This window comes from Anser cygnoides, chromosome 1 (genome assembly GCF_040182565.1).
Source record: "Anser cygnoides isolate HZ-2024a breed goose chromosome 1, Taihu_goose_T2T_genome, whole genome shotgun sequence".
In the NCBI taxonomy this organism is placed as follows: domain Eukaryota; kingdom Metazoa; phylum Chordata; class Aves; order Anseriformes; family Anatidae; genus Anser; species Anser cygnoides.
Genome location: NC_089873.1, coordinates 71,046,272 through 71,068,071, shown reverse-complemented (window position 1 = coordinate 71,068,071; position 21,800 = coordinate 71,046,272). Strand labels below are relative to the sequence as shown.

Here is a 21,800-nt window from a genome sequence, read left to right as displayed (position 1 = left end):
TTTTGTAACAATGCAGAAGGGTGGTGGCCGATCCTAAGCAACCCATTTGAGGACAGAGCTTGAGGCGAAGAGGCCAGCACGCAGGCAGGACGACCAGCCGCTTTCCGAGTAAAACACCAACCAAACAATAACTGCTAGCCGACAGACGAGGGGCTGAGGCACACGCCCCCCCACGCCAGCTTCCCCCCGCCCCCCGGAGGCCATCACCCGCCCCTCGGCGGGGCCGCGCCACCGCCCAATCGGCGCCCGGCGGGAGCCACGTGACCGGCGGGGAGGCGGGGCGAGGGCTCGGGGGTGTGGCCGAGTGCCGAGGCGGGTGAGGCCGCGCTGCCCGGGGCAGTTTGCCTGGGCCGGTGGGGGGGAGGGGGGGAGCAGCCGAGGCGCGTGCACGCGGCTGTGGCCATGCGCTGCTGGCGGGGGGGGCGTTGGGCGACGTCAACGGCCGCTGAGTGGCAGCCCTGAGGGATTGGGGCTGCGGAGCGGGGGTGAAGGGGGTCGGGGGAGTCCCGGGAACGGGAAGTGGAGCCCCAGGGGCAGCTCTGATGCCACGGGGATTGGGTTCAAGGCTGCAAGCGCTCCTCTGAGCCTGCTCGGGACGCTGGGGTAGCGGGGAGGCAGTTGGTGGGGTCTGCAGTGGCGGCGTTGGGGCATTTCTGAAAGCCTCTCTGGATCTGCGTGTGCCTAAGAGCTCCATAAATCCTGCCCTTGTAGGTCTCTCAGAGGTGTAACAGGGTTGACTCTCCTCGTCATACCTGAGCCTAACCTTCTGATCCGGGCTGCTCCCTTTGTGAGGTCTGGCTGCAGCTTTGGCTCGTCCCGGCAGGCTGCGCTTTGCTTCAGGAGCAGTTACCCTTCCTGTCAGAGCAATGCTTTTGGCCTGTCAGCTGCACATTACGAATGCAATTCTTGCCATTTTGCTGCAGCGTTTTAATGGAGCTTTCGGTGGTTTCGGTCACAGTGCTTGAGCACTTGTTTCTGTCAAGTTGTTTAACTGTTTTTGTTCACAGCTTTGTTCGTTTTATTTTCTCTTGCTCTTTGTGTCTCGTTCTGCATATGCTTCTTCACCTTGCGGTTTGGTTCAGAGTGTCTCCATATGCATGGTCTAAGTAGCTATTGGTGCCAGTGTGCTGGTATTTTGTTGTTTTCTCTTGGGTGGTGGTGGTGTCAGTTTCTCACCCACTAATACAGGAGGTAGATTGTTGATCAATTTCAAAGAGCCTTTGCAGGGTAGATGCTTGTTGACAAGTGCAATAGTGAACTCCATGCTGGTAGGACTTGAAAGCAGAAAAAACAGTTACAATCGTGTTCAAACAAGTGATGCCTGAATTCTCAATAAATAGTAAATAGAATCATATAGCAGAACCTTTTTCAGAGTCTCTTAAGGAGATTCTGAAAATGTGGTGCCAATTTATTTTACACTAGGATACCTAGGATAATGTAATCTCTGAATTCTTTTTACGTTAAAGCTGAGATGATATTTTATTGTAGCACATCTGAGGAAGTGTGTGTGTTTTGTCCACATTGGATTTGTAAAATGGACATTAAAATAGACTCTGCCACCTTTGGACATTTTTAGCCGAATCTTTATTCCGACCATTGCTATAGTTAAGTTGAAGGACTCCTTACGGTTTGTTTCTGCCTGGATATAGCATCAACTGAAAGCTGAATATAACTGGTGACACGTTCATATCTGTGATGCTCACTCTGATTTTGAGACGCATGCCTGGGTGGAAGTCTGAGTGCAGTTTAAGTACTTTTACATTTCATTACATGCTCCTTGAGTGTTGTCTGCTTCTCTTTGAACACTGTGGACTTTTAGACCAGTTCCTTTATATTTCTTTCCAAGTGACAAAACCACTGCCAGAGGTTGGTGATGAATATATCTTGTCTAGACAATGTTAGCTGTTTATGTGGTGTCAGGCTGATGTTCAGGATGATGATATCTACATAGACTTGTAAGTGCCAAAATACAATTACGCTGTAATGTGTATTTCTGGTCCGGAGGAACAATTGAATAGCAGTCTTAATGGCAATAACTGGCATTCTCCAAATGTTTACAGAACTGCTAAGACATCTAAGTACCGTGCGTATCTGAGCAGTTGGCTTGATTCCTCCTGGCTTCCTGAAAACCAACTTCCAGGAAGGCTTGCAACACCAAATGGAAAACGTTTGTGGTATGATGGAAACAAGATTTCTGTGAATCTTTAAATTTAAAAGTTCACAATACCTTCGTGCCCGTGTTACTTGAGTCCATTCACTGAGATGGCTGTTGATGATCTGTGCAACTTTTGATTATTTTAAATGTCCGTATAAGAAAATTTTTTCTACTTTTGTAAAACTAATTTGATCATAGTAACGGAGGAAAAAGATTTTGTTGAACCAATATTGATATTTTTTCCGTTATATTTTTTCTTTTATATGTATTTTTTTTCCGTAGTGTGGGGGTTTCAGGTTGCAGACAGATAAATTTTGAGTCATATAGGCTAAGCCTACCTTAAAGTGCATTATAAGTGGTGGACTATCTAAAATACGTAGCAAGTTGCTTTTCAGACATTTTATTTTAACATCTGTTACATTTCACCACTTCGTTGCCTGTAAATTTATAATAATAAAGTACATCGGAATTTAGGGCAAGGGATGTTTTCCTGTTTTGGTTACCTCATGCTTCTAAAGATTTAAGGTGGCTGTGCAAATAGCCATTGCTTGTGTTATTAAAAATGAACACTGTTAGTTTTAGAGTTGGCTTTAGCTTTCCTGATAATGCCTATTACAACCTCAGTCTCCTTCCTTTATTCCTGGCATACCCCTTAAGCAACAGTACCTGCTTTTTAGACTTTAGTCTCTAGAAGTGGTACAATTTTTACAGAAATGAATTAAGTGATTTGTAGTTTTCTTAATGTAGAATAATGGAGAATTTCATAAAATACAATAGGAATTGTATTCTTTCTTTCTAAAGAGTTAGATGGACCACTGAAGTATTTTGCTTTTATGAGCTAGCAGGCTTCTCCCCTTTACATTGTTCAGTTGACAGGCTTGTTTTTGGAATGACTGAAATTAATGTTATGGTTTCTGCTCTGTTTCAATGAAGCCAAGGCTTAATAAGGTGAATTTGATTGCAGGGTATGTTTGGAGAAGGAGAATTGGGTATCCATAAAATTATTATTAAGCAATCATAGAGGACTATCTGAAGTTAAAAAAAAATGAATTCACTTTATTGATTTGTACTTACTTGTTTGTTAAAGTGGTGTTAGATATTCCTAAAAGGATTTTAGGGATAGCATTTTTTTATGGAACTCTCCTGCAGTTTTTCATAAGCTGGCGGTAGGTTCTGTCAGCCTTGGCTTGTTTACATATATAAGGCTAATATTTCATGTTGATAATATCGTTACAGATATTGTCTAGTAAACTTTACAGGCCTTTGAACAGGAATGGACATAATATTTATAGATTCCCAGAAACAAAAACATATTTCTAATGCTTGTATTATTTTGAGCAGATTTTATACCCTCACTAGAACACCATATGCTGAACAGCTTCAAGAAAAAAAAGCAATTTTTATTAGTTGTCCTTAAAGTGATCACAATTCAGTGTTTGTATGTATTTCAGCTAACAATCCGAAAATGACTTAAGTTTAAATGGCTAACTTCAGTTACTATAAAATAAAACTTTTGTTATGTTTGCATGAAGTTCTAAGCCTCTAGGAAAATGAAGCATGCCCAAATTATTGTGCTAATTTAGTAATAAAAAAAAAAAATCTAACATCTCAGGTAGTTTATGGAACACTGGATTTAAAAACTTCCACCTACTGAAAATGAGAGAGCCGCAAAAATAACAGAATTTAATCCTAACGCTAGCAACTCTGATAAGTTTTAAAATGTAGTTTTCATCTATTTGGTAGTTTCTTGATAAAAGACCCAAATCTGAATCTTCTAGCTAATTTCTGTGAATCTCCTTATCTGATAACATATGGCATGTTAATACTCTGATACCAAGTTTTCAGGTGCAGTGAAATTCAGGTGCAGAAAGTTGGGTCTTGTCCAATTCTTTTACCTTTAAACTCCCAGGAATAGTACCTCTTACCTTAGTGCAATCCTTCCAGAAAAGATGGCAGTTCTTTGTGCATTTATGTAAACTACTCTTAGGTGATTATGCTATAATGTGTTTTTGTTGTTTTATGTTTTTCTTTAGAAAAAGGTAATTAAAATTATTATGCTGGTGGCAAGGGTGGTTCTGAATTTTGACTCTTGCTTCTGTTCTTCCCTTTGTATTATAAAGGAGGACAACTTTTACTGGAGAGTAGATTGCTTGTAGTTCATGGAATACAACTGGAAACTGGCACGAAGGGCTGATAAAAAAGTTTTTAATATTTATTAGTATTTGGAAACAAAGGAAATAGAGCGCAAGCATATATTAAGGCACAAAACATCCAAAAAGCAAATTCTTCCAGTGAGGGAAAACTACAAATTTCAAGGCTATGACCTCAAATGTTTTACTCAACTGTTGCTTTTGTTTCAGCAAATGACTTACAGAGGGACTTGATGTGAAGCATCATTTCTATAAAAGCAGTTCGCAGTGGCATTACCAATATTGAAAATACCAATGTTTGAGTATTGGTTGTTTTTTGATTTTTGTACTTAATGAAGAATCGTAATTATGAAGTACTGCATTCTTAAGAGTATTTAGCCTTTCAGCCATTTTATGCACTAAAATAGCACATGGACATGGCAGTACAGTCTCTTTGAATAGAAGCAGAAAAATGTAGTTTGACATCATCTGTTTCAGCCAGATAAATGTGTACAAATTATAATAAAGAATTTAGGGGATGCATATATTCTATTTTGCTTTTAGGCTCATCTGAAAACAAAGTGAACATGAATGCATTTTACATATGCATGAATTTAGTAGTAACTAACTAGTTAGGACTTTTGGTCTTCATTTTAATGGGGTGTTAAATTCATTCCTCTCCTTGCACATGTTCTGCTTCCTGAAAGCAATGCAGGGATGGATACATCTAAACACGGGTAATAATGTTACTGGCTGTGGGGTGCCAGAATTTCAGAAGAACAACGTGATGTAAAATTTCTGATATGGATTTCATACTTAACTTCAATATGAATATTATGAACACTTGATGGAAGAGGTGCAACTCTTAGTGAGCAGAAGGGGATGACAAATAATTGCTCTGAGCCATGGACATTCCAGAGAAATAACTGTTGTAGGTGCTTACTATTGTATGTGTTCTCTTGGGCACACTCAATAAGGGTAGTAGTAGTCTGTAAGAAGGTGAGCAGGTTTAGAGATGCTTCATCTATAGTTATGTACCCAGAATAGGGACCTGCTTTCCAGGAGGGTCTGATCACTAATCCTTGTTGAGTGAGGTTGGGATCCACATTTCCCTAATATTATTTGGGCCTTTCCATAGCTTACAAAGGTGTGTGTCTGTCAAGAACTACCTGCTGAGCCGGGGTACAGAGGTATAGGGTATGATTATTGTTACATCCTGTAAAGGAGTTTTATATATATATGTATTTTAAAGTAGTAATTGCTCTGAGATTGCCCTGCGCCTTCATTAAGTGTAGTATATGCTTACAGATTATGGCATGTAGATGCCTGCTACGCAGGAAGAATTGAGCTCCTGAATTCACTGGAAACTTTAACAGATAAATGGGGTTGCTTCTGGCTTTAGGTCAGCATCTAAGGGAAGCAGTAACATCAGGGCAACATGATTCTGAAGTACTTGTGATTGTATAAGCTTCTCCCAGTTTGGTTCATTGCTATATGGTAAAGCATTAGGGAAACTATAAAGGAGAAAAATGTATTAAATATTTCTGTGTATTACACCTGCCTCCCACCCCAATTCAGGTGAGCTGACTAATTTTCAAAATGGGTTATGGAGCTAACATAACAGCTACAGAATTAGTAGCTTTTCCATAAGTGAGAGTGGAGTTCAATTTTCAGTTTGTTGTGGCAGAATCTGTGCTTTTTGTCACTGTTTCCAGTAGGCTTTGCTAACGTTTTTTCCATTAATGCTGTTAATGATGATTTCATGAAATGTAAAATAAATAAATAAGTTAGATAAAAATAGATTTATTTGTTAAGCCAGTGAGGTTACAAATGGCTAATCATTGACATTCTCATTAAAGCTTATGGGATCACTCATCTGAGTCCATATCCTGCAAAAACTTTTCTATAATTTACCTTTTACAGTCTGTAGAGGTATGAGAAAGCATCAAGTCCTTGTGCTTGTCCAGATCCTGTTCTGAAAAATAGTTAAGGGATTCAGAGTTTTCTGAGTTGATTTTTTATTTCTGAGGCTCATTAACTTTTTCTAATATAGTGATGAAAATGTTCTCAATTATTTAAAACCAGATAAATACTACTGCAAACATATATGAAAAACTTGGTCAAGTTTAAAAGTAAAATTTTGATATTTTTGACAATGATTGTAGATGTTTTGAAATTTAAGTAGCTAGAGAATGTTAATATCATGGGCATTTTAAAAAAGTAGTTCTAGGAATGTTTTGTTATCAGGATCAGAAGATATTTTCCACCGTCATTAAATAACACATAAAACCAAACAGTTATGTTAGTTTACAAAGGTAATCATGATTATTGTCTATAGTATTAACCTATATCTAATTTTAAACTATAATCTTTTTTAAACTATAGCAGTTTAAATATTTCTTGAATCAGTGCTCCCATGGTCTTGAATTATTTTTAACAAGCTTATTTATTTAAATCTCTTTTCTCCAAATCTGTATCAAACAGAAATTTTGTTTATGAAATATAACAAATTATTTGATATTGCTATTTTGTAAATATATTACCTTCATAAAGTCGTAACAGTATAATATGATTTTATAATTAGATTTCCAAATTGGGTTTTTGAGATAGGTCTTTATCTTCTTGTAGGCATGCTTTTTGCCGTGTTTGGTACAGCACCTTTTTTTTTTTATTATTATTATTTATTTTTCACTGTAAAATTTTATTTTTTAATAATAAAAATATCTGCCTGGATTTCAGAAAGGCATTATTTTTACCTGATGTCTTTGAAAGTCATTTTGTATTCTCAGTCCACATTAGATTTGTGATTACTGTATCAGAAGTCATAAGAAACTGGAAAGAAAGAGTTTGATCTGTGATGTGGCCAGTGACAGTCTTGTTTTGTTGAAGAACTCCAGGTACACCTGATGTAGAATTTAGGAGTTTGAGTTGCTTTTATGTTCTAACAACAACAAAAAAGGAGGATGGCATTTTTTAAGACTTTTTTTTTTTTTTTTTTTTAGTAAAGGAAAAAAAGGTAAGGATCCTCGGTTCTCAGACAGAAGTATGAGGTAAGGGAAAAATACATTGCATGGTCTTTGGTGGTTAAAAGGACAGTTAGTGTCCCTTTGAAATTTGCTTTATGTCTTTCTGCTCTTTAGAAGCCTTTGGTTTAGGTCTTCTATTTCAGTAAATGGTGGCTACTCTTAACTCAAATGCAGAAAGTGAATTCAGTCCCCTGCTCCATTTAAATGCAGAGCAAAACAGGTTGTTTAACCTGCTCCGAAAGTAATCTTTTTTTTTTTTTAATAAAAAAAAATCCATCTTCATTTGAGAAGCAGAACGTAGCAACCCATTGTGGCAACTTCATAAACAATTTGAACTCAGTATACAAGATTACGAAGGGACCTCCTGTAACAACCTTACATGCTTTAAAATCAGAATGTTGTAAGCAATTTTTTCGCCTCCTTTCCTAGGGATTATGTTCAAGTGGAATCATTCAAGACAAAACAGATCTTTGTTCCACTGATACATTGTTGAAGTTTGCATCATACCGTGTGCAAAGTTGCGGGAGAAGCAGGTGTTAAAAAACTAGCCTAATGTTATGCTTGTTGTTTTCTCAGTAAGAATAAAGCCTAGGAATCTAAATGCATTGAATGATAATATAGACCTGCTGGGAAACAAAACAAAACTGCTTCCAGCAGAAATAGGTAACTAATGACCAAGGTCAGTAGCAAAGGGGGGAATGAAGTCAAAAACTTTGAGTGGTACACCTGACAACTCTGTTTGCATGTTATATTTCTCTGAGAAGTTTCCCAACGGTTTGTGCAAGGGCCTGTCAGTGTCTTTAGCAATGTGTGTCTCTGCTAAGTCTGGCAGCAGATTCTTTGTTGTGGTGTTAGGCTGCTGTTCAGCCTGGACAGAAGGACAGTGGTCAACAGGTAGTGTCACTGCTTCAGTTGTGGCTTTTTCTCACGCTTTCTCTCTCTCGGGGGTTTGCCCAAGGGGTGAGCACCACGTCCAGTTTCAGTTCTACATAGGCTGAATATGTGGGCATTATTTTTCCGACTGTCCCCTGCAGTAGAAGAAGGGACTAGAAGGTGCCTGATTTAATATGCATGCTTGCGTGTGTTGGGCAGCCATAGGCTGGCATGTAGTGGCCTGCTTCTGCTAGTCAGATGTGTTATCTGCAGGATACGGCCATTGATAACCTGTGAAAAGCAGGGTCACTAATTTAAGTTACTGTGTTATCATGCTTCATCAGCTGCTTCCTGTAGGTGTTTGATCACAGGCCATTGAAAGTCACATGAAGGCTGTGCTACAACAGGTGTAGCTCATTTTTAAAAAACACTTATACTGAGTGATATATAAAGTTTTTAGGTATTAAGAGGAATGCTTATGATGAGATATTTATTAGAAGACATGATCTGCTATAATAGTTGGTGAGGTTTATATTCAGAGCTCCACCTAGATCAGAAAAGTGAATTTGGATGTTAGTGTTATCTTTGTGAATTACTGTGTGAGAGAGTAGGTAGTAGCAGTGCTAGATGAGGTTGATTAATTAAGCTAGGCTTCTTATGAGGCATGAAAATGAAATTTGAAGATTTGAAATAGAAAAATACCAAAGGCTTGGACGTGGCTTGTGATTCTAGGCTGTTGCAGATAATTGAGGGACCAAACTAATCTTAACTTCAAATAGGAGACATGAAAATAGTAGTGGTTCATTGCTAGTTAATTCTTTTCTGTGCCATCAAAAAATAGTTTTTTTCACAAGGACAAATAGTAGTGGCTGTGCTTTTCTGTTAATATTTCTGAAAAATTTCTGAGGTGGTTTGTACCACCTAGACGTTATTTAGTGATTATTCTAGAGGTTATTTAGTGATGTGACAATGAGTCCTTAGCTACGTCAGATTGAGGAACTGATTGTTTGGCAAATAAGGTGTTGAACCATGCTGCTGATGCAAGAGCATACTTTTAATTTAATCATAAGAATTATTTGGCTCTCAGTTAGATTTGAGCACAATAAATTGTAGGGAGAAGAATAAGAGCAAATCTGCTTTCACTATTTTAATTACAGCTGAAGTCTGCATAGAATGGGGAGATACCAATAAGTACATATCAATTTAGTAAAATGTTGATTGTAGTTTGGTTTATTTGAAATGTGTTATATAGTACTGTGAAAAGGTTTCTGTTAGCTTGCAAATAAATACAGTATCGACTGTTTTGAAGTAATTTTGTGTCTCTTTAAGGTATTTGAATACTGTGAGTGTAGGTAGAAGATACTCAAAATTCTGTGTACTGTTGCCAAAACTTGGTCTCATAGTTCTTTCCAGTTGAATTTTTCCTCATGAAATGTTTGTCAAAATGCGCTGCTAGAATTGATTTCATTTATCTTGAGGTGGAGTTCGAGGGAAGGCTGGAGTTGTGTTACTTTAAATTTTAATATACTTTTATGTTAAATATGCCTTATGTTCTCTTATGCATTTTATTTATTGCCGAGCATAGGACAGTATTTATTTATTTTTTTAAGTTTCTGAGGAACAGAGACCTACAGTCAACTTCTTTGCACTAGGCTTACCCTTTTTTTCAAAACTTTAACAACACTTTCCTGTGTTACAGTACTTGAGTTCAGTGTGTGTGTATAGAGAGAAATAAACTGGAAATCCTGTCTCTGAGGATTGGAATCCAGTGTAGTTTTAGATGGAAAATGAAATATTTTAGTATACACTTGCCAGTTAAGCTTTTAACAGGACTTTCCATGGGTGCAACTTCTGAAATGGAAATAATGTAGAGTTTCTAAAGACTTTTCCATGTGATATACATGCCATAGTTGACTTGCATGTGGTTGCTGAAGTGAAAATCGATATCTGGGCATGACTGACTATAGATTGAAGGGGAAATCGCACATAGTTTGAAGTGCTGGTTATCAGTGAAGACTTCTGCCCTGTGATGTGTGCTGCTGATGGGTGTTTAAGTTTTTGTCCTGTTTCTGTCTGTTACATTGGAAACTTTAAATAGTTTGATTTATGCCTTTTTTTTTTTTCTTTTTTTCTTCTGGACATTTTCTTCCAGACTTGGCTAGAACTAATTTAGTAATGTAAAATGACTGCAGAAAGGGTCTCAGAAAACAAATGTAGAAATACTTTTGTTTGAAAGTTACAGCCCATTCAAAAATGATCCATACAGAAATGTAATATGAATATGGTGAATGGCAAGATGAGATACTGAAACTCCATGATCAGATTCATTTTATTATTAGAAGATTAAAAAAAATTAGGATTTTTCTGAATACTTTTTCATTATTAATTAAGTTATGTAATTTAGCTGTCTAACTATCCTGATATCGAAGGTATATGAGATTTGATGAGGTACATGGGTGATAAATACATGCATGAACGGCTTGTAATGCCTATCAAAACGCCTGGATTGTCCTTTGTTGGGGTGAAAAAGGCAAGTACTGGTTCAAGAAACATGTTTCCTTTAAAATGAGAAGAGACAGGAATTAACATGCTTGAAAATCTGAGAGGCTAATCAGATTTATTTTTGAAAACTATTACATTTAAATTGTCTGTGTGCCCTGAATACAACCTCTGCCCGCCTCCTCACTCCCCTCTAAACACGCACATATATTGCCCCAGTGGTACATGCACAGTTGAACAGACAAAATGTCTTTTAATTATCATTGCAAGAATAAATATATAAAGGCTCTATATTTTCAGCACACAGTTTTACGTCAGTCACATTTGAAAGGGGCCAAGATAAAACTGCTAGAAAATTAACTTACAGTAAAAGTCTTTAAAAAAAAGTATTCAAAAAGTGTAGAGATACTGATCCGTCAGTTTATTTTAATGTATCAGTTTCTTTAAGATGGATTAAAGAAGTTAATTTATCCAGTTAGACAACCAAGCAATTTTTCTTTATTAAAAAAAAAGGAAAAATAACATCAACATGTTTTTATTTTGAAGGATCTTCAGCAAGTATGAGCTATGCTTAAATGGTTTATACATACATTTTCTTAAAGTTTAAAATAGATTGATTACAGTGTCTAGAAATCTATATAACAAATGACAGTTTTTATTAAAAATAAGTGTTTAACATTTTACTCATTATCAGTGAAAGAAAGTAGTTTTGATTTTTAACTTTTTTGAGCAATCAGATATTTTAGAAAATTCATTTTCTTTACATAAAGTTGTTGCAAAAGCCTTTGCAGAAAATTATAGTAACTACCTGAAACTTTTAATTTTCAAATACATTTATTATTATTGAGTGTAAGTATAGGATATTAATGATTATTGTTCAAATATTCAAGTTGACTTTAGCGAAGCAAAAATTTTCTCTGGAAACTTTGACTAAAGATAATATAATTGCCCAGTAATTAATGCATTTAAAACATATCACTACATACAGTTTACTCTTTGGAACCTGAATTTCTATGTCTATTTCTATGTCAGTGTTGCTAGAAGGGATGGCTTCTGCTTAGCAATTTTTGGATAAGTTTCAGTAGTTTTCTTTAAGTAGTGCCCATTTCAAAAGCTATTAAGCTGAATGTATATGTATAGAATGAACTTGCATATAATTTACTTGTGAATATGTAAGATACTTGTTAACTTTAAATACTTCATGGAAATAAATGACCACTGGAGCTCCTTGTCTTTTTCTTGTACGTTGTGTGCATGGCAGCTTAGTATCTTAGAACAAATATCCGAGGTAAAGCCTTTATTTCCAAGAGCATGCATTCATTTCCAGTTTAACAAAGGTTTTGAAGGATACTCAAAATTGTGACCTAAAATGAATGCATAGGAGAAAGAACAGTTATTCTTCCTTAGGCTGGGAAGATGTGGAACATTCTGAATTAATCCCACTGTTATGAATGGAGGTTTGGCTCATTATAAACTTTATGCATCCAATTTATTCTGCACTTTAGCTCTGAGGCAATATATGTTTTATGAATTATCCATGTTTCATGTGTGTGCATGCTAGTGTAATATACGGATGGAGATCCTGACTCCTCTAATAGCATGATGCCACCATTGCTGCTAAGAGAAGTGCTGTAGAAGTTAGTTGCACACCAACGCAACAAGGTGGTGGTGGTATAGTGGTGAGCATAGCTGCCTTCCAAGCAGTTGACCTGGGTTTGATTCCTGGCCAACGCACATCATTTTTTTTCTCGCTCTACTCTGTGCTGGTGCAGCTTCGCCTCGAGTACTGTGTGCAGTTCTGGGCAGCACAGTACAAAAAGGATGTAAAACTGTTTGAGAGTGTCCAGAGGAGGGCTATGAAGATGGTGAAGGGACTAGAGGGGAAGATGTATGAGAAGCAGCTGAGGTCACTTGGCCTGTTCAGCCTAGAAAAAGGGAAGCTGAGGGGGGACCTCATTGCGGTCTACAGCTTCCTCACGAGGGGGAGTGGAGGGGCAGGTGCCAACCTATTCTCCTTAATAGGAGAATAGGTGATAGGATAGGAACCAGTGACAGGACCCATGGGAAGGTTGTCAAGCTGAGGCAGGGGAAGTTTAGGCTGGACATCAGGAAGAGGTTCTTCACAGAAAGGGTGGTTGCACACTGGAACAGGCTCCCCAGGGAAGTAGTCACTGCACCAAGCTTTTCGGAATTTAAGAAGCGTTTGGACTGTGCACTGAGTCACATGGTCTGGATTTTTGGGTAGACCTGTGTGGAGCCAGGAGTTGGACTTGATGATAATTACGGGTCCCTTCCAACTCGGGCTATTCTATAATTCTATGATTTTGAAAGGTGATTAATGTCTATTTAGTGATATGTTTTTTTTGCTATGATGATATTATGGAAGGATCTGCTTGTTAACACGTGTTGTATGATGACATTTTCCCTGCGCAATAAGAACTTTTCTGTTAACAGAATTGAGGAGGAGTTGTGTGGATCTTGGAAAAGAAATCTGTTGGGTTGCACTTCTAGGGCATGCCTAGCATGCTGCCTGTCTAGCTTTGTAGGCTAGGAGCCAAAAGTGAATGGGTTGTAGGATGGTGGAGAATCTGGCTGGTATTCTTGTCTGTCTGTTTTAGGAAATTATTTGTTTAATTGGTAACTGATGAGTTGTATTCTTGATATCAACGTCCTCATCACATACTCGATACTTAAATTACTTAAATAGTCTGGTGACTTGCTGAGTATGGGACCTTTCAAAAAAAATGTGTTTCTTGTTCTGAAATGGGCACAGTAGTGCCTTTATCAAAAACTTTGGGACTTGGAAAGGATGCATTCTAGAAATGCTTACTAGGTATAAAGTATCAACTTAGAAAATATTTTAAAGTACCGTGCTCTGACAGAAAAAGAAAAGAACTTAAGCATTGAGCCCTAATCCTATTTCCATTCTGGCTTGATTTGTGATCTCTGCTCTCAGCTTCCACATCGTATTGCAAAGGGTGTAATGCTACTACTATGTTTTTAAATGATTTTATGGGGCCTAATCAAATAAGTAGTAATCAACCTGTTCCATGAGGTAAATATACTTTTATTGACTGTAACAGAGAACATATGATAATATTAATTTGGTGAAAGGTCTTGTGACAAAAGTACTGCGTAACATGCTTAGGAGTATGCCAAGAAAAGAAGGAATATCAAGGAGAGATCATGTGCATGTTATCTGGAAGCGATGTTTTCTGTTGGAAAGCAAATCAGCATTTTTGTTGTTAAGGAATTGAGAGCTGGGCAGTGTGAAACCTTTCCAGTTTGCCTCATGAGAGTCATATGAAAATGAATTCACATCTTCGCTTGCTTGTATGTGAATTGAACCCTCTCTTTAGGAGATTGTGAAAAGCCATATTCATCTGTTTGATGTGTGAACAAAAAGTCAACAAGTCATCTTTTCAAGTGTTAGTAAAGGGGGAAGGGTACAATGATGATGCAATTTTCTTTTCATGTGGGAGGGAGTAATGCCTGTTCTTTTCTGCTTTTAACAGTATATCCAGAACTTGCAAAACAAAGGATGAAAAGTTTGCAAAATGACTGGACATCTTTTCTTTCAGTGTTTGGGTTACCTCAATTTATGTTGTTATAGAATCTGAATTTCCAGTAGGTAGTTGGAAGGAAAAAAAAAAGAATATTAAGGTATTTTTTTTTTAAAGTGTTCTGTTTCAAGACTAGCAACTGAGGCATGTGAAATTGGTAAAACTTTAAAATCTGAAACATAATCTGTAGTCTTTTTGATAATTTGATCATCTAGTGGTGGAGAAGTAGGTTAATATCTTCTCAAATTGGTAAGTACCGTCTCCCTGTGAGAAGGACTGTACTTCCAGGGTTTGGAGAAAGATGAGGGGAGGAATTTAATTGGAAAAGTGAGTGTGCATTAAGAGGCGTGCACTAATAAAGAATTGCTATTTATTTTTTAGTATAATTTGTATTGAATCCTGTTTTGCATGATAGAGTTAGTGTATATTAGTGGCTTTCTTTCATATGTTCATGGTCATCTATTGGCTTTTCTAACATATATGGAATAACATTTTCTAAACTTCGACACTTTGTTGTCACGAACTCTACAGAAGTTAAAGAAAAACAATATTCCTTTCATAATATTTAATTATTGTGTTTACTAAATATCCTTTATTTGACCTTTTTTATTTTTAATGAAGAGAAAAGCTGTTTTTAACTACATACCAAGGTGACCTACTGAACTTTTAAGCTCATGTTTTTTAAGTTTGTTTTTTTTTTTTTTTTCAGTGGAAGTAACGCTGAGTTAAAAACAGGAAGGGGTGGGGGGAATCCAACCACATTTGAGCCAGGCAAGACAATTCTCTATTCCAACTTATTTTTCTAATTATTTCAAGCATATATTCTGTTTTAATATTTAAGAGTTAGAGATTAATTCTTTTTTAGTTACCATTAATGATAGTCATTTGTACGTGTTACCATACATCCTTATGACCATATATTATATATTCATAGACTTATGGTTTTGTTTGACGTCATATTAAATTGTTGCTGTGATGCTGAGTTACTAAGATTGTATTGGAACTTCTATTCTCATATACTGAATTCAGAGTAGGTTTTACTACGCTGAATTGAATTTCGCTTTGTTCTCTAGTTTTTACTCTTGGAAAGCTTCTCCCTTCCTCATACAGACACCTCTCTCTAGGTTCTTGTAAAAATACATTACAGTGATTTGCTAATAAAAAGGTTTGATATTCAGGAATGTTGGATGTTAAAAGAACAGAGGCACAAATATTTCAGTTATTAATCTAAGTTGTTGAGATTTAAAAATTTTTAAGTGGAAATGCATTTGAAATATGACCATATGCATATGACCATTCTATTTTACTCTTAAACCTCAATTTCTTAAATTTATCCTACATAGGCTATAAAAGAAAGACTACTGTATGTCTTAGCATTCCAAAACTCTCAACAGTGGATATTTTTGTACTATTTATTTCTTTCCTTTCAAGTAAAAAATACTGCATTACATGAATAAGCAATTTACAAAAAAGTAAACATATAGTTGGAGTGTCCCATTCCATAAACTATTTCCTGTCTGGAACTGATACCTCTATATTCTTTTGAGAGAGAAGCATGAAATAACAAAGCACTGTATCCATCAAGACCAAGACGAAGATAAAGATAGAGATTCCTAAATCTTAAACTGACTCAAAAAGCCATTCGTTATGAAATGTTAACTTTCTCTTTTTGGAGAAAAAAAAAAAAAAAGGTATTGCAATTTCTAAATGTCTTACCATATTCACAGTTGAATCATGCAATTTAATGATTTTTGGAAGGATTTTGAGCAAATTAATCGATAACTGTTTCATATTACTGCCAGAGAATAAATTCTTGTAAACTTCTTTTCATGTTAACATCACCTCAGCCTTCTTCAAGATACATCTCTGAGTAAAGAAATTCAGTTGAGACTTTTTTTGAATTCATGATGAAAGTATTTCACTAGGATTTTGGTACTTTTGCTCCCCCTACGGTAGTGAAGACTTCTAGAGATACTTTCTGTTTCCTGCTTCTCTCTGGAAGTTGGTTTGTTAACAAACTGAATCCTAAAATGATCTTAAACAGAAGTTGGTAGTTATATTGGTAGTATAATTTAACTGGAGAATGGTCTCAAGGGTGGATTCACTTTTTTGGTCTCTACTTCTATGATTCTAGAGCTTGTAACTATTATTGTTGTTATTTTACTATATTATTCTGAATAAAATTTAAAGCATTGAATCATGGACCTTGGGTGGAAGGGAAGTCTGGAGATTTTCTACTCCAGAACTCTGCTTAAAGAAGGATAAATTAGAGTAGGTTGCTAAGAGGCTTGTGTAGTTCAAGTCTGAATATTTTCAGGGATGGAGTGTCTACAATTTCTGTGGGCAACCCTTTCCAATATCTGGTCAAAACTCACTATTCTGACTTTCTCCTATGCATCTTGTCCTGTCCCTGTGTGAGTCTGAGAACAGTCTGGCTTTTAAGAGGATTGTCTCCAACTTTATGATCCCTAGTGCAATAAGAATACTTTAAACGTGAGAGTTAGTTATTAAAGCCTACTGTGGTCACTTTGCTCCAGCATTTTCAGGGCAATTACTCACTGATCTTCGTTAACTAGTTAGTGGATGACAAGTCATACTTCTCTTAGCTATTTGTTGAATACAAATATATTTCCAGGGCTCCTGAGTAGCAGCAATCTGAATCAGGATCACATAGATTGTTGATCTGGACTTGATGTTAATTAATTATAGGTATGCGCCTGGCTGTGCGTAACAAATGTTTAATTCAAACTGCTATTTAATTCTAACTATTTTTGAGATTTTGGGGGTGGCTTTTCTAGACAGCACAACAGATTTTCATTATATCAGCTTTATCAAAATTCTCATAGGAGTTTGTATACATTTTGTGAATGCTTTGGCCTTTTAAATGAAAAGATATTTGTGATGGAGAAAGTTTTTAGAGGGATATTAAAGAAAATTTAAAATTAGTAAACTGTGCGATTCTTTTTTTTTTATATAATGAAACAAAACCTATATTTTTTCTGTGCTCTGGTCACAAGAAATCAATTATGGTGAAGACTGGAAACCTTGGAAGGACTTTCTATAAAATCTTAAGTTGTTAGAATTCAGTCTTCTGAAAAAGTATCCGTTGATTCTGGAGCTGTATTTTAGTATGATACTTTTGCTGGAGTTAAAATGGTCTTATTTTGAACTCATCTTTGGATACCTAGAATAAAAAAGTCGGTATTATTTTAAGGAGTACCTTCTAAAAGTTGGGAGAAACTGATAAAGATTCATGGTCAGGTAAAATCCTCTGTGAAAAAGTAAATGTTACTAAAACTGCTTATGTCAAGAGGTAACCGTCTGGAATTAAGTCCGTCTTTGTCTTGATAGAGAGTTTTTTTTGTTTGTTTTTTGTTCTTTCATGACCGTAGATCTCAGTGACCAGAACACTTGGAAAACAGACTATACAGATCTTCTCTGTTCAGCCTTCTAATTTGAAATATGTGCTAAAAGTGCCACTGTGGTACTTGCAGTCTTTTCTGGATGATGCTGTCCTGAGTACTTATGGTTACACATGGAATGCCCCTGTGGTCCATGGGCTGTGGTCTGGTATAGAGACAAAAATGGTCCATGCATGTGGTAGATTTCTACCTCAGGAAATACTCTGAAGTAAAACTCAACAATTATTTCAGAATCACAAGCAGAGTAGTATTTTAGACACTGGCCTGGGGTTGACACCTTTTTATTGATCTAGGTGAAAACACTTCTGATTTTTATTAATTCTTTCCTATGCATAAATGCACACCAATTAGTGGTAGTTTTACATATGTATACATGAGTTGAGGAGCAACAAATGAAAACTGTGCAGTTTCTATCTAATATTGCACTTTTTTCCCTCCCTGCTACTAATTTTTTTCTTTCCAGTCTGTTTTAGAATTTAGAAACTAGAACAGTTCAGATGGAAGGGATCTTCAAAGATCAAGTCCAACTACATGACCGCTTCAGGGCGAAAAAAAAAAAAAAAAAAAAGCACGTTACTAAGAGCATTATCCTAATGCCTCTTGAACACTGACAGGCATGGGGCATTGACAGTCTCTCTAGGAAGCCTGTTCCAGTGTTTAATCACCTGACAGAGAAATTTTTCTTTTTTCTTAATGTCCGGTCTGAAAACGTTCCCTGTCACAGCTTTGTGTCGTTCCCTCGCATCCTGTCACTGGTGACCAGGGAGCAGAGACAGGCATCTCCCTCTGCACTCCCCTCCTCAGAGAGCTGCAGAGAGCAGTGAGGTCACCTCTTGTCTGGAGAAAAGGAGCCAAGGAAACCCAAGTGTCCTCAGCCTCTCCTCGCAGGACATGCCTGCCAGCCCTCATACCAGCTTTGTTGCCTTCCTCTAGACACTTTCAAGGACCTTAACATCCGTTTTATATCGTGAAGTCCAGAACTACACACAATATTCAAGATGAAGCTGCACCAATGCTAAGTATAGTGGGAGAATCACCTCTTTTGGCTGGCCATGCTGTGTTTAATACCCCACAAAATGCAGTGTGCCCTCTTGGCTTGGGCACACTGCTGCCTTGTGCTGAGCCTGCTGTCAGCTGGCACCCCCAGGTTGATATGATATGAATATGATTTTACTAGTTTTCTGATGTTAGTTTCTTCTAGGTTATGTTTGAGCAATTGCCAGTTCTTGAGTAGATTTTCCATACAAGACTGTCATGTTTTTCTTCCTGTCTTAGGTGAATTTGAAAAACTCCCTACCTTCTCTGTAGGGAGCTATCAGGGCTTCTTTTGTGTGAAAATGGAGCTATTACCTTCTTCTTTTTTGTGAATCCATATCAATCTAGGGTAATTAAATGGACTTGGAATTTAAACTTTGTAGCTTTTTTTCTTGCTTTAAGCATTGTTTTAAAACAAAGCAAGCTGTATGCTGAAGATGAGGACCCACAAGTTCTTTAAAAAAAAAAAAAGTTACATCGATTCTGCAGATTATCTTAAATTCCATAAATAATAGGTATTAGAGATTTTTTGTTCATATTGTTCAGTACCTTTCAGGTGAGAGTATGGTTTGTGAATAATATCTTTATTTTAATTTCCTTATTAAGGACTATAGGCAAGGAAAGAAGAACTTTTGTTTATGATTGTATATAATCTTTGAAAAAATTTTGAAGATTTATTATACTTATAAAAGGTGTATGTATTGGTGTTTAATCTTATACTGTGGTTTATTTTCTTCTAAAAGTGTTTCTTAAGATTGGGAAAGGCAGTTATAGAAGTCTTGTAGATGGCATAAGTTGTTCTTATTACAGTAAACTGGTATAATTGCTGCAGCTTTTGCATCCACTGTTTTATTACATACAGCACTGTATTACATGGAAATACTATTATTTCAAAAATAGTTAGGAAGTTAGATATGAAATATATATGACGTAGAATCTTATTTGCTTCTTACAGGATCTGGACATTTCAGACGAGAGCTGACTCCCGAGAAAAGAACTAAGGGGTGAAGTTTTTTTTGTAAGTTTTTATGAATCTTAAATTCACTCTGGGAATGGATTGAAAAAATTGAGCTATTTACTTTTATTTTACATGTCTTATTTTGTGCAAATCAGTGTTTGACTTTTGTAACATTTCCTAATGTGCTGTTCTCAGTTCTAAGTCTTGAAACCTTCTAGAGACACTTTGGGATAAATGAATAGATGAACAGATGAATAGGAAAAGAAAATTCTGTTTGTTTCATCTACTGCTTGACTATCATCACCTTGTTTGACTAGACTCCTTGCAGATATTCTAAACTTGACTGTATATATGGCCTTAAAGAACATGATGTAGTGCTTAATGTAGATGTGCTTTTGGGTGTGGTTGTGTCCTCCTGAGGACTCCCAAACTAAATTTTTCCATGATTCCTTAAATATATTCAACTGTACTTCATTTGGGCTGTGGAAAAGAATCTTACACAGGCTGTCATATTTTCTTAACAGCCACATAGATTTCAATTGAATCAGTTGTAATATAAACAACTACTACTGTAAAATAGGTAGCTTTGCATCTGATTTCTTACTTCATTATCTTTTTATTAAAAAAAAAAAAAGTTTTAAGCCAGTGCTGGGATTGAAACGAACCTCTATTACTGGGAGTAAGTTCCTGTGACGTGTTCTGTGTTGTATTCTTCCCCTGAGCCCCCTTGAATGTAGCAGGGATCAGTTAAAGGACCGGATACACTGTATAATCAAATCCAGGCACCAACTGCTGTATTATTGTGCCTTTCATTGATGAAGTGCAAACTGATTCATGGTGGTGGATATTTCTCACATCCCGTTATATGACTAAATTCACATTGGCATTTTGTTTATACCTATTTTTCATGATCTCATGATGAAGGTAGTACATACAGCCCTTGAACATCTTTGTATGGAATGCTATTGTCCATCTGATTGAAGGATAAAAAGGCAGTTCTTTTGATTAAAGGAGCAAAATACTCTTGTTTCAGCCTCAGCCTACCATCTTTGGTGTAACACATTCAGTCAACAACAGTCCCTTCCAAACATTCTTTGAGAACTGGCATGTACAGATACACATCTGTACGCCTACAGAGATTTAGATGCTCAACCATAAGGAAAAGAAAGTAGACTTTCTTTTTCTCATGTAGCATTAAATTAAGCCTTGCATCTTTGATCTCCCGTTGTGTTGTACTTATATAGGATGCACGTTTTTCTATTAATTTGCTTTTGGCAGCAGCTCATTAATTTGAATAATATTAAATTATACTTTCCAAAGTCCTTAGCTTTCTTTTTCTGGAAATTTTAAAGCTGTTTGCCTTTTATTGTGATTAAAAGTGCTACCAGACTTGGGAGGGGAAAAAAAAAATTGAACTGAGAAGCATAAACCCCCCTACCTTTCCAAAAGTAGAAAATTTAATTGAATTTCCATTTTGGGGGGGGGGGGGGGGGCATTTCATTATCTGAAGAGACAAAAAGCTTGTATTTCTTCTTAAAATATCATCCTAATGTTTACCTTTGATTCCAGCCAGAAGACTTAGATACCTCATTAAATACTTGTAGCTTATTCAAAGTAATGAGTACTCAACTTGAAATAGCATATTTCATAATAGTAGAAGAATTTTGAGTATCTCTGAAACAATTACTAATTTATTAGTCATGCTTTAGGCATAAACATTGAATTTCTCATGGAAGTCTTGTGTAATTTTTTTTTAATTCCAACATCTTTTATCTTAAAAGATCACATTTATGGCAACTACTAATACAGTCAAAGTTTTCAAATTGAAAAATGGTCATAAATATTACTCTGGTCTTAGGTCCTCATGGTGTTGTTGATGTTTGTCTCTGGTTAAGTGTATACTTTGCTTTTTAGAAACAGATGATAAATACTGAAAATTTAATGCAGAATGTAGGAGCTGTAATGTGCTTTCCTGTTTAAAAAAAACAATACTGAATTATTTTTCTGTAATATTACTGTGAACTCTTCATTGAATAAAAAACAACTAAGTGAATGTTAACCACATGGATCATGCTATCTTTGTAGGAATTTTTTCCATTCAATTTTACTGTATAGCCAGCTATACAGTAAATCTGCAGAA

At 36.3% G+C, this 21,800-nt stretch overlaps 1 protein-coding gene across 23 annotated transcripts in view; it reads left to right on the top strand.

The window, feature by feature from the left end:
• Positions 1 to 241: 241 nt before the first annotated feature.
• CCDC91 (coiled-coil domain containing 91) overlaps positions 242 to 21,800 on the top strand; it is a 221,690-nt gene continuing 200,131 nt past the window's right edge. For 6 of the 23 annotated variants that reach the window (XM_066999695.1, XM_066999686.1, XM_066999681.1 and 3 more), the window contains exons 1-4: positions 799 to 2,174; positions 7,287 to 7,334; positions 14,955 to 15,016; positions 19,658 to 19,720. The gene's annotated coding sequence lies outside the window, so the exon portion shown is untranslated. The other 17 variants (XM_066999586.1, XM_048052780.2, XM_066999602.1 and 14 more) reach the window with 16 other exon arrangements.